Source organism: Oncorhynchus tshawytscha, linkage group LG17 (assembly GCF_018296145.1).
Source record: "Oncorhynchus tshawytscha isolate Ot180627B linkage group LG17, Otsh_v2.0, whole genome shotgun sequence".
NCBI classification, from domain to species: Eukaryota; Metazoa; Chordata; class Actinopteri; order Salmoniformes; family Salmonidae; genus Oncorhynchus; species Oncorhynchus tshawytscha.
The window spans coordinates 5,862,858-5,890,770 of NC_056445.1; the positions used below are offsets into that span (position 1 = coordinate 5,862,858).

General features: G+C 40.8%; 1 long non-coding RNA gene across 4 annotated transcripts in view; it reads right to left on the reverse strand.

The window, feature by feature from the left end:
- Positions 1-689: 689 nt before the first annotated feature.
- Positions 690-27,913, reverse strand: part of LOC112216755 — a 52,223-nt gene continuing 24,999 nt past the window's right edge. The window contains exons 3-6 of one of the 4 annotated variants that reach the window (XR_002948393.2): positions 27,101-27,228; positions 22,994-23,048; positions 16,869-19,655; positions 690-2,024 (exon numbers count right to left, since the gene is read on the reverse strand). This is a non-coding gene — a long non-coding RNA (uncharacterized LOC112216755). Of the gene's footprint in view, positions 2,025-16,868; positions 19,656-22,840; positions 24,143-24,585; positions 27,229-27,913 lie in introns of those variants that run through there. The other 3 variants (XR_006079201.1, XR_006079200.1, XR_002948392.2) reach the window with 3 other exon arrangements.

Consider the following 27,913-nt stretch of genomic DNA (forward strand, 5'->3'; position numbering starts at 1 on the left):
AAATTGTCCAACCTATGTGAAGCGTTAACAAGGAGAGACATGTTCAATACTTTCGGATGTCGGATGCCAGATATGACGACTTGCTTCAGCAGCTTTCCCCTAACATCTCGCACGAGAGAACTCACAGCTTGCCCATAAGTGCTGCAGAAAGTCTGTGTGATCCTTCGGTCTTTGGCGAGTGGCTGCACACAGCCAAGTCTTGCTGCGAGTTATCATTTATATGCTAGGAATCTCAACAGTATGCGCAATCGTCATGGAAGTGTGCCAAGCCACCTGGCATGTCCTGAAGGAGGGTTTTGTTGCTTATCCCTCCGTGGCAAAATGGGCAGAAATCGCCAGAGATTTTGGGGATCGTTGGAATTATCCATTCAGATCAGAGATTCGGCAGACGAATACTACACCTACAAGGGCTTTTTCTCAAATGGTCCTGATGGCAGTCTGCGATGCAAGGTACCGACCCACCATACGCTATATACATATAATGTGAATATTATACCGCTACAGACGTTGTAATGACATGCCTCACATAAAATTGATTTGGCATCCCAATAACGGGATGAGGGCCTATGTCTAAAGCATTGGCTACACAATTGTTGCAGTATACATTTGATAGCCTTCATGTTCCTGTTCAATAGTAATGGAAACACTTGTTTTTTTGGCCATCTTGACACCATGAAGATCTACAACTGTCGCCACTCAAGAGCCAGAAGAATGTAAGAGAACTGCTTTGGGATCCTTGCTGCAAGATGGAGGATCCTGGGACGAGCCCCTGAGGTTGCCCCAGAGAAAGCCGAGACCATTGTGCATGCCTATGCGGCCTTCCACAACTACCTTTGCACCACAGACATTAACAATACAGATTCATCAACACGGTACATCCACCCCACGTTTATTGACCACTCCACACCCACCTGCTTTCAGGAGAGTGGAGACAGGTGGTAAAGGGGACACGAGCATTCTGGACCCAAGAAACATGTCGTCAGAGTTGCCATAGACGTGCACAACAACCTCAAGGACTACTTCCTCACACCAGCAGGTCAAGTGGCTTTCCAGAGTGCTGCTATCACGCGTGGCACCCTACTGTAAATGTTGGAGTGTGGTTTGGAAAATATGTGCACAAATACGTTCTCTTCTCCTGGTGGATGACTGTTTGTGTCATGTTGTGAGCTACACACTTGGTTTTGCTCTTCTTATTATTCACATTTTACAAATCACAATAAAGAGTACTATAATGACAATTACTTCATCCTTCGTTTTTCATATTTTTCAAGAGGCTAGACCCTCAAGACATTTAACTAACCTTGTGTTGTGTAGTGGACTTTCAATGAGAACTTTCTTGCTATAGCAAAAAGAAAAGTATCTGTCCAGCTGTAGACAATAAGGCTAGAACCTCAAGACATTAACCTCATCTACAATGAGGTAGAATGATCTTCAATCATGTACAAAGCATTAGAAGTTTACTGAGTGACTGATTTAAAACAGTAATATTTTCTGCCACAAGTGCAATGTAAAACAATGTAGTACACAGGTGAAAAGTGTGATGAAAGGGGAAATACGAGAAGAAAACTGAGTAAACATCAGTAACATGACAATGAGGAAATAAGTATAAAAAAACATGCACAAAAAAAACAACAGTAATTTACCACCCTAATATTTAAAAATAAAAACGTTTTTAAAGCACACAAGAGTTTTTGGGGTGAGATAAACGGGAGACGTTAATCAGCAGGAATAGACCCCATCCATGGTATCATGACATTATAGACGGCCTTTGCTGGGACACTGATGCTGTTTCTGTAACTCCTGCTGCCCTTTCTTTATTAAGTCATCCACCCGCTGTGTAATGTCAGTGTCCAAAGGATTCTTAGCTGTCTTCCTCTTCCAGCTATTGGAGCTGGGTCGGGGAGATGGGTTGGATGTTGATGGAGATGCAGGGCAGAGAGACAGTGGGTTGGGTGTCGGTGAGAGTGGCCGGGGATGGGGCCTCAGGGCTCAGCTCAATCTCTGGACTGTTCAACTCTTCCCCCCTACAAGCAGATGGCAAATACATTAGAATACAATGCAAGCAATCTATAAATATCTCCATGGGCTCCTTTGAGTTAAAACGTTTACCCAAAATAACTGATTTCATAAACTTCTCAATCTAATTAACACACACACACACACACCGCACACTGTCTGTTTTCTGATGTTTGAACTAGCCCTGCTATCATTATGTTAACCCAGGCACTGAATATTTCCCACTCACAAATTCTCCTATCCAGAAAACAGCTGACTTCAATTGATCTAACTAGGTCTGCTAAACATAAGGCCACAAACACACTAGCTGTACAAAAGGACTCCGCTGCATGTCGGTGTCTGCTGACAATGTTTTACATGAACACGAAGCCAATCGGTGAGACACACACCAGTGGCAGCTCCACACCTCTTCTGCTTCACCCTTTTCAGATTGTGAACATACCTGTCCAAAATCTTTCTCCATGTTTCTTTGATATCAGTATCGGTGTTCAAATTCCGTGATATCTCCCTCCAGCTGTTGACATTTGCTTGATTGTCCAAATACAACCGCATCGAAGGGTTGTAAAGGTTCTCGAATTGTCTCACCAGCTCGCACAGACACTCCTCCAAACTGGACATAGACATAATTGTGTTTAGCAAATCTCATAATAAAAAGTGGAAAAAGGGCAGCTTGCAAGTAGTTAGAGGGGAAGTAGCTGAACGTCCATCCCTTCAGTGTTTATACCAGAAGGGATGCCGGAAAATATGTGATGTAGACACAGGTGCGGGACAGACGTTGCGAAACTCACTCAATATTGCTACTTCCCTGGAAAACACTGCGTCGCTTGATGGAGCATATTACAAGGAGCTGCCCCATTTGTGATGAAAAACGACATTGCAGCACTGCAATACTCTATTTATCTCTGTGTGGTTCCACTGCGTGGGACTAGATCTGACTAACTAAAACACACACAGCTGCGTCTCTTCTTACTCTGTGGTTGGAAACATCTGCCGGAGACATTATAGCACTGTGGGTGAATATCCCCCCTCTGTAGCTAACACTTTGTCCTGCAATGACCCTTGAAGGTCTGGACATACAATAGACTGTCTAGGGTTCTTTGGTTCATCGTTATTGATCAGCTGTCAGATGTTGATCACGAGGAAGTTGTATCTAAGTTTTGTTATTTGTTAGCTATAGACACTTTAGATAAAGCTACTGCTACGGCATCCACTTTTTTGCTACCACCAATTATTGTAGATCACAGTATGAATAATGATCTTTCCAAACACGGATTGATACAGACATACACAGAGGTTCCCAGCAACAGCACATTTCCAAGTTAATCTACCGAGACGCTCAATCCCAGACTCTTTACCGATTTCGTCTGAGCTCCGTCCAAAACTGAGACTGAAGTCAATTAACCAGCTGTTCACATCTGTCCTCTTAGAAAACATCTACCAGAGAATGGTTTTAAAGGTATTAGAAATACATCAAAACACAATAATGTTGAAGTTAAGACCCTTGCCAACTAATATAAACATTTATATTTAATGTCAATGAAATGACGTTGAACCAACTTGGAATAAACATTGAACTGACGTCTGTGGCCAGTGGGCAGCGTCCTCAACCTTTGAGCACTGACCAACACATGTGCTCCATGGACGTTAACAAGTGGTTTAAATTTGGTCAGTCCAAATCTGAACCAATCATAGCCGTCTATGTTTCAAAAGTCTGGACAGCACATTACAGAACAGTACAGTAGAGCACATTAGAGTACAGTTTAATGTACGTTATTGTATTGTAATCTACTAAACTACACAGAGTGTACAAAACATTAGGAACACCTTCCTAATATTGAGCCGCACCCCTTTTTGTCCTCAGAACAGCCTCAATTCATTGGGTGCATGGACTCTTCAAGGTCTCGAAAACGTTCCACAGGGATGCTGGCCCATGTTGACTCCAGTGCTTCCCACAGTTGTGTCAAGTTGGCTGGATGTCCTTTGGCTGGTGTAGCAATCATGATACACACAGGAAACTGTTGAGTGTGAAAAACGATTGAAGTGGATTTAACAAGTGAAATCAATAAGGGATCATAGCTTTCACCTGGTCGGTCTATGTCATGGAAAGAGCAGGTGTTCCTAATGTTTTGTACACTCAGTGTATACTGTACTGAATTAAAACTACTCTGCTGTGCTGTTCTGTACTGTACTTTGCATAATAATGCATTTCTGTATAGTACAGATCAGGGACACATGATGTTATTCTGTTACCAGTTGTTAATCCATTTCACTTACTGTAGTTCAATTAATAAAATAGATGTTTTCAAACTCAAGGTGTCATATCATAGCTGACACCCCATTCTTTCTGCAGACATCTTTTGAGTTTTTGAAAAACTTTGTCACATAAAAACTGAGGGAGATTTTTACATAATTCTGTTAGTCTTTATCTCCACTGTTTTTGTCAAATGTTCTGTGGAAATTGTTAAAAGTAGTCCTTGTGCATAGAGTTGTATGGTATGTTTAACTTTGTAATCACTGGTTTTTATTTGGCATACATTTTAAGGTGAAAAATCGGTGTCATTCTGTTACCATGGAATTGCCTCTGACGCAAATCCCTCATAGTCTTTGACAGGTAAATGCCTCACTACTTCCAGGAAAGAGGCCAACAATCACTGTATTGTTGCAGAGACAGAAGCATGCAAGTTCCTGTTTACCTCAATTCCAATTGCACCCATCATCTCACTCAAGTCCTGACAGTAAACGATCTCTTCAGTTTAAATATGATGTTTGTTTTTCATCACATGCTAGATCAAGGGGGGACAAAGTATCCGGCCCGCCGGGCTGGACACAGCCTGGGACCGAACCCGGGTCTGTAGTGACGCCTCAAGCACTGCAAAGCAGTGCCTTAGACCACTGCGCCTCTCAGGAGGCCCCTGCAAAATTATTTGAACAAACAATTAGTCCCCCACAAAATGCGTCCCTCCTTTGAATTTCAAAATCCTGATGTGGCCCTCGAGCCAAAACGTTTCTCCACCCCTGTACTGAATCCATGTGTGAGTGTGTGTGCGCATGTATGTGTGTGTTCGGCTACATATTTGGGAGTAATCGCAGACAGACCTGATGCACTTCTCATTGTTTTCAGCAGTATAAGACAGCTGTAGGCAGCTACTCTATTGAACCATCTTCCACCCAATCATATACCACCCTCCCACTCCCGATAACTGCCAGTCAGGCCTACGTGGTGCGGCCTGAGAGACACAGAGAGGATCAGACATGACATGAGATATGGGAGAACCTATAAACAGCAGTCTATCGTATGCTTCACTGTGGGGATGGTTTTTTCTCGGAGTGATGGGAGGTGTTAGGTTTGCAACAGACATAGCATTTTCCTTGATGGCCAAAAAGCAACATTTTAGTCTCATCTGACCAGAGTACCTTCTTCCATATGTTTGGGGAGTCTCCCACATGCCTTTTAGTGAACACCAAACGTGTTTGCTTATTTTTTTCTGGACACTCTTCTGTAAAGCCCAGCTCTGTGGAGAGTGCAGCTTAACGTGGCCCTATGGACAGACACTCCAATCTCCGCTGTGGTGCTTTGCAGCTCCTTTAGGTTTATCTTTAGTCTCTTTGTTGCCTCTCTGATTAATGCCCTCCTTGCCTGGTCCATGAGTTTTGGTGGGCAGCCCTCTCTTGGCAGGTTTGTTGTGGAGCCATATTCTTTCCTTTTTTTAATAATGGATTTAATGGTGCTCTGTGGGATGTTTAATGTTTCTGATATTTTTTTATAACCCAACCCTGATCTGTACTTATCCACAACTTTGTCTCTGACCTGGGAGAGCTCCTTGATCTTCATGGTGCCGCTTGCTTGGTGGTGCCCCTTGCTTAATGGTGTTGCAGACTCTGGGGGTCTTTCGGAACAGGTGTGTATATATACTGAGATCATGTGACACTTAGATTGCACACAGATGGACTTTATTTAACTAATTATGTGACTTCTGAAGGTAATTGGCTGCATCAGATCTTATTTAGGGGCTTCATAGCAAAGGGGCGAATACATACACAGGCACCACTTTTCCGTTTGTTATTTTTTAGATTTGTCTGAAACAAGTTTTTTTTTTTTTTCACTTCACCAATTTGGACTATTTTGTGTATGTCCATTACATGAAATCCATATAAAAATCCATTTAAATTACAGGTTATAATGCAGCAGGGTGGGAAGAACGCCAAGAGGGATGAATACTTTAGCAAGGCACTGTATTCCACTTTGTGACATCGGATGATGTAAAAAGGGCTTTATAAATACATTTGATTATATATTATTTTATTATTTTATTATCTCCCGATCACTTCAGAGGTCATTGTGCCTTCAGTTAGGCTATTCCCTAGGGGTCCATAAGCCAGACTCCCTGGAGGTATATTTTTGGATCGCAGTAGGTGAAGAAATATCTCTGAGCCAAGCTCAACAAGGCAAAGCAATAAATGCTAACCGATAATATACCTCTATAAACTAGACAATTTGGAACGACAACAACATTGATTACCAAAGTTGATTGAGATCATAAGGTGAAATCAATAAAACAGACCATGTCAAAGGATAGCCTAAAGTCCAACATGGCAAATAACAGCAAGCATGGCTGGTATTGCTAACAAGCAGATATTGACAAGACGTTGACTTGGTCTACTATATATCTCTAACAATCAATATTTATCACTTACAGCTACAGGCAAAAATAACTACAGTCAGGTCAAAAATGATAGACATCCTTGATAAAGTAGCAAAAAAGTTTAATAAATAAATAAAACAAATACATTGTATGCTCCAAAAATGTTGGAAATTATTTGATATTACTTGTGTTAGGTTCTAATTTTTCAGAGTAAATAACTCACGGACACTAGAGAAACTTAACCAAGTTTTATTCTTCCCAAAGGGTCGTTACAGCTGTAATTCAGACAAAGACATAGAGTATATATACTCCACTTTAGGCACCCCTCCTTCTCTCCAATCCTTACATCCTTACATCTTATGGTTTGACAGGAAGAGGGTAACAGACATAAACCATTATTTCTTCCTTCAGGTGATCTGACCTGACCTCCTGACCTTCTGACCTCAACTCCTCCATCACCTAATCCAGAGATGTCCTCTCATATCACCTATGGCACTCCCATGACTCCCTCCCATCCACCCAGCACATTCCACTGCCACTCTGTCTTTCTACAGAGAACCATTAACTTTTCACTCCTTTATATGGAATGACATCAATGATGTCGCTCTTGCTGCTGGTGATTCTCTGGTCCACCTCTACGCAGACAACACCATTCTGTATACTTCTGGCCCTTCTTTGGACACTGTGTTAACTAACCTCCAGCTTCAATGCCATACAACTCTCATTCCCTGGCCTCCAAATGCTCTTAAATGCAAGTAAAACTAAATGCATGCTCTTCAACCAAGCTGCCCACACCTGTCCGCCCATCCTGTCCCTCTGTGCCAGTTCGTCTTGTATGTTTTCCAAGTCAACCAGCGTTTTTCCCATTCTCCTACTTTTTGCTATTCTCCTTTTTCTAGTCCTCCCGGTTTTGACCCTTGTCTGTTTCTGGACTCTGTACCCGCTTGCCTGACCCTTCTCAGCAATGCTACTAAAGTAACCCCTGCTACTACTAACATGGCCCATGACCATAGTCTCACAATAGCCCACATTTGCTCAGTAATCCAATTCCATATAGCATACTTGCTCAGTAATCCAATTCCAATATAGCATACTACGCTAGTAATACTGCTCCTTCAGTTACTGTCCCTACCGCAATTGCCGTGAGAATAACTCCTACATGTAATCTGTCAAATGTTAGAAATTGGCTGTTAGAAATTTGGAAAAAGATGAATGATTTGGGAAAAACATCCAACCTAACAAAACTCTGAGTCACAGGTTTCCTGAAAGTTTACCATAGTGTCTGAAATGCCATCACTATCTCTTCTACTCTCACCATGATTTGGGTATGTGTAATGTTTAGTTAAATCCCCATATTGTGTACAGTTAGCTTTGAGCTGTCCTCTCTCTCCTAAGAGCTATCTCCTGTAACAATACACAGTCTCTGGGAATGATACTCCTCTATCATTACACCTAACCCATAACACACTAGTCACTACTCCTAATGCTTTTCCACAGTTACAAAACATACTAAAACATTCTCAAATCAATTAGTCAATATACATCAGTCCCACCTCTGGAACAATGAGCATGCTTATGTTCCACAAAACCTAAAAACATATTGACTTGAAAAGGAAAGAGAAAAAGTACATGTTTAATAACTTTAACATACACTTTCTGAGTACATGGTAAAACAAAAGAGAACAAAAAACTTGAACGATTGTCCCATGCTATCATCCAGTGATTACCCTAACAAACCACCTCCCTTTAGGATGACACTTAGAGATAAGGTTTCTGGAGACTCTCTCGGCCAAATAAATGTTAGCAGCACCCCCAGCCCTCACCATTCTGTAGCAACTCTCTCTCGCTATATCCAAATCATAACTAAAACATTTTATAAATGATCCAAACCCAAATTTAGAATGACAGTCCTTAGTGCTTATGTTGAGTCCAGGACTCGAATTCCAGTTCCTCAATTTAGCACACATCATCCCTGTTAGAACATACACTTAGGGAGGGTTTTGAGATTCACACATACTGTCTGTGGTCAAATCATTCCTACCATGCATTAAGACACGACCTTCCATGATAACCTCAAAAAAGCACAGATCACAACAACAGTTTAGCTCAATTCATTTCTGTTTCAGGAAATCCAGACAAGTATTGATTATATGATGAATTATTATATTAACCTTTTCTTAATAACATTATCTCTACGACAAATGTCAAAGAGCATAACAACATACTGTTACTGTTGAAACCATTTTCAAAATGGATCCATACTCCCTTATTCAACTGGCAACCTCTTGGAAGAGTTACCAGATCATGAAGTTTAGCACCCTAACCCCTCGCAGAATCTCACACTCCAGTATCCCAATCTGGTGAATTTTGTATCGAAACTAAAACATCAAATCAAATCAGCAATACACATCACAATCCATTTGAAATAACTGTTATCCCTTATTAACATATATTTTCCCTTCTATATGCAGACTAAACACAGTACTTCTGTATATTTACCCAAAGACCAGGAACTCAGGGAACGGGTCATTTACCCCGTCGAACACGTGATTCAAAAACAACATGTTAAATCAAAAAGAAACTCATTCCAATAACTAATCAACTTAGAATTACAACTCTTTATAACTCCCTACGCAAATAATAATAAGCTCTTAAAGTAATGGCACAATTTGACTAGAGACTGGTGTTTCTCATTCATTTTATAATTAAACCCCCTGTTCCGATCATTTCTAGTGAGATTGATCAGGCAGTATACAGGGCATACGTCCCCATTAAAATGTTTCCTCTCCATTTTCTTTCCCTGTCCTTCAGAAACCATTTAAATACCTTTTCAAAACATTTCCATCCTTTTGTATAACTCAGTTTAACTGAATTGAAATGACCCCATATCCAACACCCCGTTTACCCCGAATTCTACACTTGTTAAACACTTGTTATTTATTTGAGCAATTGTATTAGTATAAAATCATGTAATTTCAATTTCTTTGGAGCCCAATAATGTTTGTACCAGGTCTTGTGCTGCTACCATGTTGTGTTGCTACCATGCTGAGTTGCCATGTGTTGCTGCCTTGCTATGTTGTTGTCTTAGGCCTGTTCTTATGTAGTGTTGTGTTGTCTCTCTTGTCGTGATGTGTGTTTTGTCCTATATTTATATATTATTTACATTTTTTTTAAATAATAATTAATCCCAGCCCCAGTCCCCGCAGGAGGTCTTTTGCCTTTTTGTTGGCCGTCATTGTAAATAAGAATTTGTTCGTAACTGACTTGCCTAGTTAAATAAAGGTACAATAAAAATAAATAAATAGATACAATACGCAGTGCCTTCAGAAAGTAATTCTTCCCTATTTTGTTATGTTACAGACTACTACTCTAAAATGTATTCAATTCTATGTTTTCCTCATCAATCTACACACAATACCCTATAATGACAAACATTTTTGCAAATGTACTAAAAATTTAAAAAAGGGAAATACCTTGTTTACGTAAGTATTCAGACATTTTGCTATGAGACTTGTTTCCATTGGTCATCCTTGAGATGTTTTTCCAACTTGATTGGAGTCCACCTGTGGTAAATACAATTGATTGGAAATTATTTGGAAAGGCACACACCTGTCTATATAAGGTCCAACAGTTGACAGTGCATGTCAGAGCAAAAACCAAGCCATGAGGTCAAAGGAATTGTCCATAGAGCTCCGAGACAGGATTGTGTCGAGGCACAGATTTGGGGAAGGGTACCAAAACATTTCTGCAGCATTGAAGGTCCCCAAGAACACTATGGCCTCCATTACTCTTAAATGGAAGAAGTTTGGAACAACCAAGACTCTTCCTAGAGCTGTCCGCCAAGGCCAAACTGAGCAAACGGGGGAGAAGGGCCTTGGTCAGGAAGGTAACCAAGAACCCAATGCTCACTCTGACAGATCTCCAGTGTTCCTCTGTGGAGATGGGGGAACCATCCAGAAAGACAACCATCTCTGCAGCACTCCACCAATCAGGCCTTTATGGTAGAGTGGCCCGACGGAAGCCACTCTTCAGTAAAAGGCACATGACAGCCCGCTTGGAGCTTTCCAAAAGACACCTGAAGGACTCTCAGACCATGAGAAACAAGATTATCTGGTCTGATGTAACCAAGGTTGAACTCTTTGGCCTGAATGCCAAGTGTCGGGATGAAACCTGGCACCAACCCTACGGTGAAGCATGGTGGTGGTAACATCATGCTGTGGGGATGTTTTTCAGTGGCAGGGACTGGGAGACTAGTCAGGATCGAGGGAAAGATGAACAGAGCAAAATACAGAGTGATCCTTGATAAAAGCCTGCTCCAAAGAGCTCAGACTGGGGCGAACGTACAGCCAAGACAATGCAGGAGTGGCTTCAGGACAAGTCTCTAAATGTCATTGAATGGAGAGACCTGGAAATACCTGTGCAGCGATGCTCCCCATCCAACCTGACAGAGCTTGAGAGGATCTGCAGAGAGGAATGGGAGATACTCCCCAAATACAGGTGTGTCAAGCTTGTAGCGTCATACCCAAGAAAACTCGAGGCTGCAATCACTGCCAAAGGTACTTCAACAAAGTACAGAGTAAAGGGTCTGAATACTTATGTAAATGTGATATTTCCGCTAATTTATAAAAACCTGTTTTTGCATTGTCATAATGGGGTTTGTGTGTAGATTGATGAGGGGAGAAACTATTTTAATCCATTTTAGAATAAGGCTGTAACGCAACAAAATGTTGGAAAATTCAAGGGATCTGAATTCTTTCCGAATGCACTGTAGCTCAGTATTTGTATTATTTACTTCATACAGTCGTTTTTTGCACATCTTTATCAAGGGTGCCAATGTTGGACCTGACTTCTACATTCTACTGTTAGGTACAAAACACATCCTGTCAATAAAAAAATTGGTCAGTTAAGTTAGCAATTTATGTTATTCTTCAATAACACAAACTCCAAAGCAAATCAGGGGGAGAAAAATAGGTTTATTCAGAGAGGACAAATCAAGATATTATGCTGGAAGTCAGATGTTCACTCCCCCTGTCCTCAGCTTTTCCCCCAGAACTAAGGACAGGATGCCACTGATAACCCCCCACCCTAGCCTAGGATTGACCAATTAGAAGTCTTTGCAGTACAACTTGGACAATGGCCAGATAACAAGTATCCCACCCCGGACTCATTGTACAGACCAATGAAAACGTGGCCCACGTAGAACACATCGCTCTGAGTTCAGGGGTGACATTCCACAGATTCTGAACAGATGTTGATCTGAAAGCCAACTCCTATTTACAATTCACTATTGACCATTAGTACTCTAATTTTTAGTCCTCTCAAACTCTGCGTTGTGTATTTATCTTCAAAATATTCTTACAGCTACATCATAGACTGATGATATCAAACAGATAACATCATGGTACTATACAGTATAGTTGGCTATCAGAGATATTGTCAAGAAGTCCTACTTCAGGTCAACTGTATCTCTCTAATAATTGATATTTACTGTCTAAAAGTTACATCATCAACTTGGGCCTCAAGTGACAGTTAAGGAGCTGTTAGCATGCTGTGAGGCCCCCAAAACCTCTCCGACCTCTGACCTGTTACTGTGCTTATTCTTTGTTTTGCTATTCAAACTTGTCTACTCTTAGCCCTAACCCCACCAGGGTATTTACACTGAACAAAAATATAAACGCTCCATGTAAAGTGTTGGTCCCATGATTCATGAGCTGAAATAAAAGATCCCAGAAATGTTCCAGAGGCACAAAAAACTAATTTATCTCAAATGTTGTGCACAAATGTGTTTACATCCCTGCTAGTGAGAATTTCTCCTTTGCCAAGATAATCCATCCATATGACAGGTGTGGTATATCAAGAAGCTGATTAAACAGCATGATTACACAGGTGCACCTGTGGACTATAAAAGGCCACTCTGTGCAGTTTTGTCACACAACACAATGCCACAGATGTCTCAAGTTTTGAGGGAGCATGCAGTTGGCATGTTGACTGCAGGAATGTTCCCCAGAGCTGTTGCCAGAGAATAGAATGTTAATTTCTCTACCATAAGCTGCCTCCAATGTCATTTTAGGTCCAACTGGCCTCACAACTGCAGGCCATGTGTAACCACACCAGCCCAGGACCTCCACATCTTCACCTGCGGGATCGTCTGAGGCCAGCCACCCGGACAGCTGTGGGTTTGCACATCCGATTCATTTCTAAACTGTCAGAAACTGTCTAAGGGAAGCTAATTTCCATTCTTGTCATCCTCGCTCTTTTGGAATCACTTTTGTAGATAACTTTGACACCTTGAAACAGAGAATGCTCTACAGGGTTGATGGAGTTCATCCAAATCATCTTGGCAACTGGACTTTGTCCACACATTTCAAGGCTGTGTTGAGACAATTACTTATTATGACCCAAGCCCAGCTCAGATAATCCCTACAATTGTGTCGCTAAATTATGATAATCATTCAGGAAATGCACATTATCCCTGGGGCATTGGCAGACACAATGTAAGTAACCTAATTTGTGTCCATCTAACTGTTCTGAATGCCTCTGTTCATCCTACAGCTATTGTATGCAGTAATCATGTGCCTATGAACCAGAGATATTCGGTTAGCACTGAAGCGGTGTGTCCTAGTAGGAAGTCCACTGTGTGCAGCTCAAACTGCACTATCAGCTCAAACAAAAATGAGATGTGCATGTCTGATTCCCAGTAAAAAAAATCTAATCTAATCAATCAAACATCCCAGGAAAGTGCTAAAATTAGCCCACCTTAACATATTTAGCCTAAGAAATAGGTTCATGAAGTCAATAACTTGCTAGTAACAGATTACATTTATATTCGGATTATCACTGAAACTCAATTAGTTAATACCTTTATACAGTGGCAGCAATACATGGTTATAACGTCGATAGAAAAGACAGGAATGCCAATGGGGGAGGTTTTGCGGTCTATATTCAGAACCACATTCGTGTAAAGCTTAGAGAGGATCTCATGTTAAATACTGTTGAAGTAATATGGCTACAGGTTCATCTGCCTCACCTAAAGCCAATTCTTGTGGGAAGCTGCTATGGACCAAAAAGTGCTAACAGTCAGTATCTGGATAATATTAATATGTGTAAATTGCTTGATAATGTAGAGGTATATTTTCTGGGTGATTTAAATATTGACTGGCTTTCATCAAGCTGTCCACTCAAGAAAAAGCTTCAACCCATAACCAGCAACTGTAACCTGTTTCAGGTTATCAGTCAACCTACAGGGGCAGTTACAAACAGCACAGGAATGGGATCAATACATGGGATCAATACATCTTTACTAATGCAGCAGAAATGTGCTTTAAAACAGTATTAAAATCCATCAGATGGAGTGATGACATTATAGTAGCCATGTCTCGGAAACCAAAATTCCAAAGGCTAGGCCTAATATAGTGTATAAGAGATCATACAATAGGTTTTCTGTTTTCAACACTCTAGAGACAGCAGGAGCAGAAGAGATACTCTGAATGTGAACGGCTATGAAAAGCCACCTGACATTTACTCCTGACGTGCTGACCTGTTGCACCCTCGACAACCACTGGGATTATTATTATTTGACCCTCTTGGTCATCTATGAACATTTGAACATCTTGGCCATGTTCTGTTATGATCTCCACCCAGCACAGCCAGAAGAGGACTTGCTACCCCTCATAGCCTGGTTCCTCTCTAGGTTTCTTCCTAGGTTCTGGCCTTTCTAGGGAGTTTTTCCTAGCCACCGTGCTTCTACACCTGCATTGTTTGCTGTATAGGGTTTCTGTACAGCACTTTGATATATCAGCTGATGTAAGAAGGGCTATATAAATACATTTGATTTGAGTGTGTCTATGTATGCGGATGACTTACCACTATACACATCAGCTATCTCAGTGAGTGAAATCACTGCAAAACTTAACAAATACTGTTCAATTGTGTGGTCAAGTGCCACAAATAGGGTATTATGGAACATTACAATTGGGTCAGAACAGGGCAGCGAGGCTGGCCCTTAAATGTACACAGATAGCTAAGATTAATAATATGCATGTCCATCTCTCATTGCTCAAAGTGGAGGAGAGATTGTTTTTGTAAGATGTGTTGGCATGCTGAATGCAACTAGCTGTCTGTTTAAAATACTAGCACACAGCTCGGACATCCATGCCTACCCCACAAGACATGCCACCAGGTCTCTTCACAATCCCCAAGTCCAGAACAGACTATGGGAGGTGCACAGTACTACAGTACATAGAGCAATGACTACATGGAACTTTATTCCACATCAGGTAACTGATGCAAGCAGTAGAATCAGATTTTAAAAAACAGATAAAAATACACCTTATGAATCAGCAGGGACTGTGAAGAGACACACACACAGGTACAGACACGCGTTAATACACACACTCAACACACACATATATTGTTGTATGGTGGTATTATGCACTTTGTATTGTAGATATATAGTGGGGTAATAATGTTATATGCTGTACTGTTATGTGTGATGGCAGCAGCTAATGGGGATCCCTAATCAATACAAATACTATTGTCTTGACCTGACTGCAGATTGGTGTTGTAATTGACTTCATTGGGCAGATGGCGTTGTGTGGGCGAGCGGTTTGCTGATGTCAACGTTGTGAACATAGTGCCCCATGGTGTTGGTGGGGTTGTGGTATAGGCTGGCATAAGACAATTGCATTTTATCGATGGCAATTTGAATGCGAGTTCCTGAGGACCATGGTCGTGCCATTCATCCGCCGCCATCACCTCGTGTTTCAGCATGGTAATGCACGGTCCCATGTCGCAAGGATCTGTACACAATTCCTGCAAGTTGAAAATGTCCCTGCATACTCATCAGACATGTCACCCAAGGGCCTGCTACTCTATGTGAAAGGAGATGTGTCGCGCTGCATGAGGCAAATGGTGGTCACACCAGATACTGACTGGTTTTCTGATCCACGCTCCTACCTTTTTTTTTAAGTATCTGTCACCAACATGTGAAATCCCAGTCATGTGAAATCAACAGATTAGGGCCTAGTGAATTTAGTTCAATTTACTGATTTCCTTTTAGGACCTGTAACTCAGTAAAATCTTTCAAATTGTTTCATGTTGCGTTTATATTTTTGTTCAGTGTATAGCAGGACCATAATACTGTATTGTCCTGTTTTAACAGGAGGTAACCATGTTCATGTGTAGCTCATTTGGTAGAGCATGGCACTTGCTCTACCATGGGGGACCAGTACTCCAAAAATATGTTAATGTATGCACTCACTAATGTAAGCTGCTCTAGATAATGTAAACCAGACACCTGCGCACAGTCATCAGGATCTAGATGAACTGAATCAGGTATGCTAAAACCAATTACCTTTCTTTTAGGTCAAGTCTTGTATACAGTAACCGTACACCCCCTTCATCTCTTAGCTCCACCTAAAAAAGAAGTCTGTGTAGCCTAGTACTCAGAACATAAACATGGAGCCTGCAAGGCTGCCTGCTAACAGACTATGATAAGAACAGGTGTACGAAAGGAAGTGGTGGGGAATGTTTCCTGTCACACCACTGGCATTCTGAGAACAATGTATGAATGCATGCTTTATACAGTGAATACCATTTGCATTAGGCCAACTTTGTATAGGAATATAGCTTAGCCTAGGCTACTGTACTGTATGTAGTTTATTGTAACCAGAAATCCACCCCATTGCCCAACTCTACGAGTGTAGCAGGTAGTTTAGTGTTTGGAGTGTTTGACCAGTAACCAAGAAGTCGCTGGTTTGAATAACTGAGCTGTCTCTGTTATCCACTTAACCCTTATTTGTCCCAGTGGCGCCATCTTACTATGGCTGACCCTGTAAAACAACACATTTCACTGCACCTATCCGGTGTATGTGACAAAATAAACATCTTAAGCAGAACTGATACTTTTTAGCCTATTACATGGGGGATTATACAATGCAGAACACAGGAATACTTTTTAAAAGGAATGTCAATTGTTTGTATTAAGTTTCTCACTTTTGCCTTCTCTACTTTCCAAATTAACTCAACTGATGTTGAATTTTATAATTTTATAATTCAACATGATACTAAAGTCAAATATTGATCTAAATCGATCAAAATGAGGTTAAAAGCATGCAGTTTTTAATACCTTCATCCAAACAGTACATAATGCGTAGGCTATTATCACAATATTACATAACAACATTGTTCAGTAAGAGAGAGGGTTTATACCTCAACAATGACTGTCCAATCCAAAGTCGCCATATGGTTGCAAAGCGTGCTGAATACGACTGTCAGAGGTGAAATCGGAGGGGACAGGTGCATATAGTCCTTTTGATACAAACAAGCCTGCGCTGTTCACCACTGACTCTGTCAAAACTACTGTACCCTCTGTCAAAAACGTCACACTCCCTTTCGGAAATGATGTAGTAATACAACTCCGGAGAAGCACACCCCTCCTGACACACCTATGGTTTCAGCGAATAGGAAATCAGAGGTCTCAGTGAGAGATGCCTGTTCCACACAGGTGAGATTTCCATTTGATAAAAGCCTGTTGTTAAACCGTAACAATTGAGATTCCGCCCACTGGCCAGCTCCACAGAGACATGCCAAAGCTTTTCATTTATCCTACATTTTCATCAACCCCAGATGACAGAAAGAATCCTTCACCCACCACTAAATGCATTGCAAAACACTGTCCAAAATGCAATTGAATAGAAAATAATACAATAGGGAATTTGTCTTGTTCAATTTAAAAGCACACCGACAGATGAAGGCCAAGTAGCCATCAAGCCACATGCAACACATGATAGCAAATAAAAGAGGAGTCAGTGTATGTATGAATGTGAAGTGTCTGTATGACATTTCCAAATGTTTCATGAATAGGCCAACATGTCTTTAGACTGTAAATCATTCACTGTCAACTCTGGCAGTCAATCTTAAAATAAGTTTTAAAGAAAGAAATACAGAAAACCACTGAGATGTGGACATAAACTAAATATATCATCTGCACGATGGCAAGTCTACCCAACTATAAGTAGACAGTAGGCTAAAGTGACTGTCCACTTTTTTAAAACTTTCTCTCAACGATTGCTTGTTGGTATAGTCTGGTCATTCCAAAAATGCATCCACAGTTTGCTTCCTGACTATATCTTTATGGTGGCTTGGTTTGGGCTGCAATGGCTGAATTTACTTCTATATATCTCTACAAATGTATTCTCATTCGGTCTGTAAAATCATTACGGAAGGAAAACTTGCCTGGCTGCAGAAAATACAATGATCTATGGCGCCACCTGGTGTTGTTACCTAATTACCCAGTTACCTAATTGTCAATGAACAAATCGCCCGGTGAACTCACTTCATTCACATTTAATAAATACAGTTAAAACAGTTATAAGGTGCTGTTTGAGATGTTGTGTCCTTGTATAGAAAACGCAGTCTTCAAACCCTCATTTCCCCCTGCGGTCGTGTTTTCTTCTGTCGGTCTGGGACTGTGTGTGCCTGTGCCAGCCGACAGTCATAAATTCTGGAGCAGTGACATAGGCATCTGTGACTGAGGGCCCGTCTGCCCTATACACTGGCTAATGGCTGTCCGGGCTGGCTGTGCTCATATTTTTATCTACCATAAAAGCTATAAATGACATGGGAATCTGGCTGGGAAGAGAGTGAGGACACAAACGTTGTAGATTTCAAACACAATGTTACAAAATGTCGGCCTTGTTTTATCCTGACATGTATTCATTTATTTGTATCCTGACATGTATCCTTCTTTATGTATTGATTGATCCATTCTCCCAGCAGATGTTTCAGTCTTCATGTCCAGGATAAGAAATGGCCACATACAGTATTTCTAGGAACATTCATAACTATATACTTCCAATTCTTAACAACCAAAAGGAGTCGACACACATGTGACTAAGACTACTCACTTTTTATTATGACTTTTAGTACAGTATGGATTATTACAAAATTGAAGATATATGAAATATATATATATTTCCAAATTCCAATACATAAAATACTCTGTTTAGCACATTTTGGTAGGTAGCCTAGGTGGTTGGAGCGTTCGTCTAGTAACCAAAAGGTTGCAAGATCAAATCCCTGAGCTGACAAGGTGAAAATCGGTTGTCCTATCCCCGACCAAGGCAGTTAACCCACTGTTCCTTGGCTGTCATTGAAAACAAGAATTTGTTCTTAACTGACTTGCCTAGTTAAGTTAAATAAATAAAAAAGTACCAAGGCAATGATTTGAGATAGCTTACCTTCTTCACTTCTCGCTCCACTTAAAAGCAGCACAGTAGACAGTGAGCTCCATTGTGGCCATGCTCGTAGCGTTGTGTTGCTGCCCTTCAGGGAAGGCAGTAGGTTGTACAGTTAACTCCTGATGGGGCAAAATAACAACCCTGAAACCACACAACCTACTACCTCACTCTGTGCGAACACCATGAACCATCGACCAGGTCACAATCCGATTGACCAGTTGGTTAGAGATGGAGTCCAACCAGAAAATGTGAAATCCCATTTCCTGTTCAAATATGAAATTAATAATAATACAATGATGTAATAATGTTGTAATAATGGTATTAATGGAGGCACGAAAGGTATATTTTCATTGCAGGGTTCTTCATGTGGAGAGTCTGTGATGATATTACAGCCACTTCAGGAAAGACAGTATGTTGTATAGTCATCTGACAACTTGGGTGTGACCCTAAAACTATACAACCTACTACCTCACACCAAAGGACAGTTGGTTTGTCTCTGACGAACAGTCCGAGTGGTCCTTTAAAGTGATCCTCATGTGAGAGCTCAGACATGAAAAGGTGAATTGCATGCAATCAATCAATCACATTTATTTATGAAGCCCTTCTTACATCAGGTGATGTCACAAAGTGCTGTACAGAAACACAGCCTAAAACCCCAAACAGCAAGCAATGCAGGTGTAGAAGCATGCAATGAGTCCATGTCCGATCTCATATTTTGCCTCCTGTTCCTCCTTGACCCATCTCAGGTTCACACCATCTGTAAGACTCAAAAGAGGAGAGTGTGTTAACAACAGCTACTTGAGTGGACAGCTAGGCTTAAACCTGCTGTGTTGTTGCCTTGCTACATTATTAACTACCCTTGATTATAGTTTAGCCAGGCAGACCAGACCAGGGTCAGATATATCGGTTCCACACAACTAAGTTACTCAAGCCTCACATGTTGACACATGTAATACAGTTAACATTAAATGTCGTTGGTGTTTTCAATCATAGGATTACATATAATTACATATTAGAGCCATTAGGATCTCTGTTTTTTCTATGTTGTTGATTTCACTGTGAAGCGTGTTACAGCCAAGACTCAAATCAAGGGTTTGTCTGTATTATAAAGGTTTATAAAGGTGACACTGACAAATCAAGAGTTTGTCTATATTATAAAGGTTTATAAAGGTGACACTGACAAATCAAGAGTTTGTCTATATTATAAAGGTTTATAAAGGTGACACTGACAAATCAAGAGTTTGTCTGTATTATAAAGGTTTATAAAGGTGACACTGACAAATCAAGAGTTTGTCTGTATTATAAAGGTTTATAAAGGTGACACTGACAAATACCTGCTGTTAACTTTTAAACGATTGGAATGAATTATCCAAAGAGAGTGTAAAGAGTTACTATTAGGAGACTATCAAGTGACTCAAGTAGGGAGGTTTTAAATCTGGTGATGGTTTAGTGTTGGGGTTGTGGAGGGGGTGAGACGAGAGGTGAAAGGTTGTGGTTAACGCTGGGAGTTTTCTCTGTGACATAGGCTGTGGGCAGCACTGTGGTTTACCTCAGAAAGGGGGAGACGGGGGAGTCACAACCACAAAGGTGAGTCACAGGCCTCAGGAGGAGTAAGATTGATGCACAGTCGCAAATTACACACACACACACACACACACACACACACACACACACACACACACACACACACACACACACACACACACACACACACACACACACACACATTCTCTCACATCAGCTTTTGGCTATTTTATAGGAGGATAGGGATCACATAAATGCCACAGAAATCCAGTACTCCCTGTCCATCAGTCACTGAGAATAGGTTATTTAAATCAAAACGGAATCACTTGAATAAGTGACTGATGTGTTGCTGAAACAATTCCCATTGCACGGATCCATGCCTCTTTGTCAAGTAAACCGTGGCCCATTTTACACCGGATTGGGGTGAAACATTGTTGCGTGTAGTTGAATTATTTGTGTCAATGTATCTTAACAGTCTGTATCAATGTGCACTGAGTATACAAAACATTAAGAACACCTTTAAATGACAGACTGAGAGGTGAATCCAGTTGAAAGCTACGATCCCCTATTGATGTCACCTGTTAAATCCACTTCAATCAGTGTAGATGAAGGGGAGGAGACAGTTTAAATAAGGATTTTTAAGCCTTGAGACAATTGAGACATGGATTGTGTATGTGTGCCATTCAGAGGGTGAATGGGGAAGACAAAAGATTTAAGTGTCTTTGAACAGGGTATGGTAGTAGGTGCCAGGCGCACCAGTTTGTGTCAAGAACTGCAACGCTGCTGGGTTTTTCACGCTCAACAGTTTCCCATGTGTATCAAGAATGGTCCACCACTTAAAGGACATCCAGCAAAACTTGACAACTGTGGGAAGCATTGGAGTCAACATGGGCCAGCATCCCTGTGGAACGCTTCCGACACCTTGTAGAGTCCATGTCCGACAAATTGAGGCTGTTCGAAGGGCAAAAGGGGGGGTGGGGGTGCAACTCAACTCAATATTAGGAAGGTGTTCTTATTGTTTTGTACACTCAGTGTGTATGTTATCAATGTAACTGACAGCGGGGCTTTAACTGAGAAGAGAAATCACATTGTCACATTCAGCCAGTGTCCAGAGATGCCCTCTTTAGCCAATCTAATGTTAGGACACACACAACCCCATGGCAATTGAAGTAAATAGAATCTACCACTGTTTCTAACATTTTTTGGCACAGTCACATTGTATCCCTCCGTAGCAATCCACTGTCAGTTCAGTGCTACTCCTCCTATTCCAACCTGGATGGGTGAGACCATATTAAACGAATAGGATTGTACTATTATACTAATAGATTATAATATGTATTTGTATTTGGTTATATTGTTTCAGTTTCCTGGACACATTAAGCACAGTCCTGAACAAAAAAAATCTTTCAATAGAGATTCTCCCATTGAGAATGCTTTTTAGTTCAGTAGTAGGCTTGGTCTGTGTCCAGGAAAGTGTGTATTATATTATACTAACAGGGTTATAATAACATGTGGAAGTGAAACTTTAGGTGTCACACTTCAATACCCTGGCTCTGCCTCTAGCTTTGTGAAACCTCCCGCACAGTCAGTGGCTTTCATTTTGCTTTATATGAATGGAGCAGATTCATTCTCCATTGTAGAGAAGAGGAGCTGAACCATGGCTGAACTTCACAACTCCACTGAGGGTAAGGACACACACAAAACTCACAGACAAAATATTGCACTATTTCTAATGTCACATCATTAACTTCCTTTTACAGACATCATTCTTCGGGGTGCTAAAGGGCAGGACATTTTAGTGGAAATGCTTTGAACATGTGACACTAATATTGAATGGCCGGGTTTGAACCTGGGTCTCCAGAATGCCAAAAGACTGTGTTATCCCACTGAGCTAAAGGCTGGGCATTCACTAAGGGAGCATAAGTCTACAGGTTTCAGGCAAGGTTACTCATCACACAAGTATGATTCTAGAACTTGCCTCGTCAATCTGCAGTATATTACCAAACGGCCAACAGGTGGTGCTTTTCCCCCAGGACTGGAGCCGTAGGCCTTATAGGTCTATTGAGTGCTGTTTGCAGTGCACCCACTGACAATAGGGACTTTGTGTAGTTCAGGGTGCCAACTCACTGTGGGTTGCACTTCTCAGGGAGCCAACTGTCTCTTCATCTTCATCTGACCTTTGAGGTACTGGATTTACTCCCTCTTTCACTGATTTCTTTGGCAGCTTCAGAGTATGAGCCGCTTCTACTGTACTGTACAGATCACTAACATTACCGTAACCACAGTCTACTAGCTGAGATTTTTTCTCTTATACTGTGAGTGCGAGGGTTTATTCAAATCAAACAACTGCACCATAAACATTTGACTAACTTTGTGTAACTGCAGGCTACAGAACAATGAGGCGAGACGCTTTTCATTTCAGGTTAAACCAAACAGCTACATAGTGCCATTGATTTTACTTAGTGTACAATGAAAATCACACAATGAAAAGCAAACCAAATACCAAACCAATATAAACTGTACCTTAATAAGCTTAAGAAACAAGAATATTTAAATTAAACATAATTTCACCTTTTAATCCGGGGTCTGTTCCGTCTCTATACATTGACCCCCAGATCCAATCAACCTGCAAAAATCAAACAACCCATTTAAACACCTGAAATTCTTCTAAAAGTCTGAAAGTACAATAACGCTCGTGAAGCAAACCACAAACACAGAAACAAATGTATTACCGTTTGATTTAGTAAAAACCGGCATATAGTTTGTATAAAGTTTGTCTGCCCAGTACAAGTTCATTTCACGTTGACTGGTACAGGAGCACTCCCAGGCCTATGCTTTCCCCGAACCTCTGTTCATATATATAATTAAGACTGAATTCCCATATGCTGAAGTGATCAGGACTGTACCAAAATTGACTACAGTATTGGACAGTTACTGGCCCGAGTGGCATCAAATGCAAGCGGTTGCACAAAGTAAACGTTCGCGTTTGGTGTCTCTGTCCATAAAGTCACTTTCTGTATTGAGCATTGCTATTTTTGGCCCACATACTGAAGTTCACAGATCGTATGGGTTATTACTGTAAATGTCTATTTAAATAGAAATATGTCTGTTATTCTGTCTTTCCTTCGGGTGTATCCTGATTTATGTCCTCATTTGCTTATCTATGACCTTCATCACTGAGGTGATTTCTAATCATCAAGGGTCATGTAATTATGACTGAAATTACAGGTCAAAACTTTTCTTAGATCACTATAGCAGGAAAACATAAGACAAAATCTGTATACATCTATATAGATTTGTCTTAAGTCAACATAATGTCTGTAAACACACCCGAAACGCATGGTTTTAAAGATATATAATGAGGTAACTCGGGCTCCCGAGTGGCGCAGCGGTCTAAGGCACTGCTTCTCAGTGCTTGAGGTGTCACTACAGACACCCCGGTTCAAATCCAGGCTGTATCACAACCGGCTGTGTTTTCTCCCATAGGGCGGCGCACAATTGGCCCAGCGCCATCTGGGTTTGGCTGGTGTAGGCTGTCATCGTAAATCAGAATATGTTCTTAACTGACTTGCCGAGTCAAATAAATTGTCTAACTGACGCACTAAAGTTGTTTTTATACTCCACCTCTTCAAATTAGAACATCTACATGTTGATAAATTAACAGTTCATTAGGATAGAACTGGAATGTGTATGGACACACACACACACACACACACACACCTGAAATGTTGCACCTATTTCAAATGTTGACCATCCAACACAATACACAGTTATGTCGTAAAGTGTGAAGTTTGTTTATGACAAGTCAATTGTAAATTATGTGAGAGTAAGTAAATGTAAAGACTAACACTTCAAAATTATAATATTATAAAATAATATTATACAGCTTTTTATTGTTCAATTTAAAAAATATATTTACTTCCAGAATTTCATGCAAATGTACATTTATTTTAAAATACTGATTGAAGTCTGGATATGTTTATACCAATGTAATGTAATGTAATGGCAAATACTGTAAGTACAATACTTTTTGTCATTTTGACCCAAACATTATAATTGATAAGACATTTTTATCATGCAAACCCCCATAATTAAATAACTGTGAATAATGTAAATATTGAAAAAATGGACTTACATATTATTATTGGCTCAGTCTCTCTCACACACACACACACACACACACACACACACACACACACAGTCTTTGGACTTGAATAAGCTGTTAGATTTTCCCATAGACCCATAGATCTTTTGTTTCAATGCTTCATTTAGATTCCCTCCACAAAACCAGCTTTATTACCATTTATTTCTCCCCCTCTCTACCTCCCTCTGGCTCTCGCTCCCTCCGTCTGTCCCTCTCTCTCTCACACACACACACAATGTGCGCGCAAACACTTACCCAACCTCGCAATCACATCTTAAAAAATTGTCTGAATGCAATTTAGCCTGGCCTACATTTCTTTCTGTTCTGTTTCTCATCAATCAATTCTCTCATGAATGCAGTGGTGTTGCACTTCTCTCTGTCAATATATTTCATTTTGCTTATGAGTATTAACAAAACACAGGGTTTCAAAATCATAATATGGTAATTAAGTGTCTCTTCTTACACATTTTTCACATTCTGAGTGTGTGGAGTGTGTTTGTGTTTGAGTGTGATCGCATGTAAGTGTATAAGTGTGTGTGTAAATAGTGTGTATGTTTGCATGTAAATATGTCATTTATTTTGCTTTTGTGTGTATGTGAATGCTAAAAGGAGGGGTTTGCGCCCTCCTCTCCTTTACAGTGTCGTGGGAACTCCATTCATCGTTAAACCCAGGGTCCATTGTGGAGCACATGGCATCGAGTGTGTCTGGGTGTTTGCTGCCTCTACGTGACAGTATATGTGTGTGTGTGTGTCTGCTTACACGAGCAGTCCCTTTGGCATACCCCAGGAATGGGCTCAGTATGTCTGAAATGTATCTTATGCTTACATGCGCTTCAATACAACTATAAATACCCACCCATTACTAACATTGGAGGGCCGATCCACTGTGTCCTCTTTTACGATCTTTCCTTTCTGTACCCTGAAACTGTACAACCCGCTGATGAAATGAAGTAAGAAATGGTACAGTAGACACGTGCCTAAAATCATCTTTCTGTATTCAGGTGTTGGATGATATGTAAAGGTACAATGACAACTATAACACCTTCTAGAATGCCTCACCAGTTTCTGGAACACCTCGCCAAATTCTAGAACATTCTGGAAACACATTGTGATCCTAGGTTTCGGCTCGTTCCTTCCCACCAGGCCTCTAAAAGCCTGAGACAGAGGGGGTACGCCCTGTGCCTACACGTGCATATCTTCATCACCCTTCTCTTGTCCAACACACTGTCCCTCATCTTGCCATAGTTAACACCTATGATAATGTTTTTAATACGGTATTCCGAGACAATGTATGATTGCTTTTAATGGCATTGAAACAACAATTTATTACGAGGGGCTACATTACAATAATAAAATAAGAGTTTGTATCTTACCGTATGAAGGATCCTTTCTATTTGTTAAAGAAAACTAAATGTAATAGGCCTAAACATAATCTATTTCGGTGTTCTGTAAGTCTTATACTGTTCCAGTGTTATGTGGTGAAGAATAGAGTATTGTACAACTAATATATGTTGGTTCTCGTGTGTTTTATCTGTGATGACTCACCTACCTCTAAGTCAACTGCTATTGGTTAAATCAAAATACCCTCCTGCTATTGGTGAAGGTCTATCAGAATCGGCATCAACACTGGACATACCACAACTACTATCAATGGATTTTTGGGGCCTATTATTTTTTCAAGCCTATACTGATACAGCAGAATTTGTTCTTCCATTTAAGAGAAAACATTGAAAGGGACATATTTTCTAAGAAATTATATAAACCCAATTTTATACATAGAAATGTTGCTATATTAAATGTGTCACGTGGCAGGACCACTTGAGCAAATACACTTGAGAAAATAATATATTGTTTGTCGATTAAAGTTAAATTAAACATTTGTTGAAAAATGGAAACTGACTTGCACAGTATAAAAAGACATTGATGTAAACAATTAAACCGTCATGTGACTGTTTGGATTATCTTCCGCATTTACGGATGAAAAACAAAATAAAATCGGCCAATATCTGTAAGCGCTTAAATTAAGAATAAGACAACAATCTTTTGGATTTACACGTTCTGATGGCTTTCTCTTAGCTGCAGTGGTTCACTGAAAAGCCACTCTGGGAGAGAGTCACAGACCTTCTGCCATGCTTTGGCATGTCTCCCAAAACTACAGCAACCACACTCAGCTCTGGTCCCTCAAAAACTGTCCTCCTCTTTTGACCCCAAACGATGACCATTGCAAACACAGCCACGAGGGAAGCAGGAACTATAACTACATCGGAAACTACATTGGCAGTTTCTTCAGCGAAGTACAAATTGGCAACATCAAAATGCTGGATTGTTTGGGGACGTGGTAGTGTATGTTATTGTTATTGATGTTTATCTGTAGAGTGTATTATTGAGAAGTCAATCTCTGCATTGTATGAGTCTGAGATCCTTAAACTAAAAATAAACAATATTAAAATAATGTGCACTTCCATGTGTGGTTTAAACAGACTAGTTTACACACATTCATGCAATGAAGCACACTTAGACATGTATCCACTTACCTCAAATCGGACATGGGTAGACAGTCAGCAGCACACAACAACTATGGATGCGAAATCCAGGATGTTGAAATCCAGACAGGCCTTATTTTCCACCAGGGTAGTAGATCCAGAACCATAATGCAGTTATCCTGTAGAGAGGGACAGACAGAGGGCAGCCACAGTCAGTCAGCCAGTTAGTTAGTTAGATTCAGACTCCCGGTGAGAACCAGAGAAGGATGACAGGGAGCTGCCTTTCCCCCAGCTCAGTGAATCATATCTGGGCTGTCTTCCTGTCTGCCACCCCCTAGTCTGTCTCGGTCTATCACCGGGCTGCGCCACAAGAGTCCATGTTCGTGCCTGGGAGGCGCATGGTCATCCCCGTCTGGCAGTTAAAAAGTATTTGAATGAGGAATGTTAGCAAACAGACAAGCTGCATGTCGAATGATTGCTTAAAGGCAGCAGCTACAGCCAGTCAGCCAGTCCCGTCTCTGCATTGGGTTGGTTGGCCCAGGAATGTGAATAATTCAACAGCAACCAAAAAGGAGGACCCCTTCCCTTTTCACCCACCACCCCTCCCTCCGAGTCCGAAACTCAAATGCCTCCACAAGACAGTGAGAGAGAGAGAGAATTCTAAATCTCCGCTCACTCAATCGGGCGCTCGGGAATCCTGCAAGAGTTTGTTTTTGCACACATACACACATACACACACATACACACACGCGCGCATACAGTACACGATCACTACAAATCACTTCTTGTGTTTCAACATGCAACATATTTTTTTTATTTCGTTGGAGGCCTCTCACTCATTGCCTTTTTGTGTCTTTTGTTTGA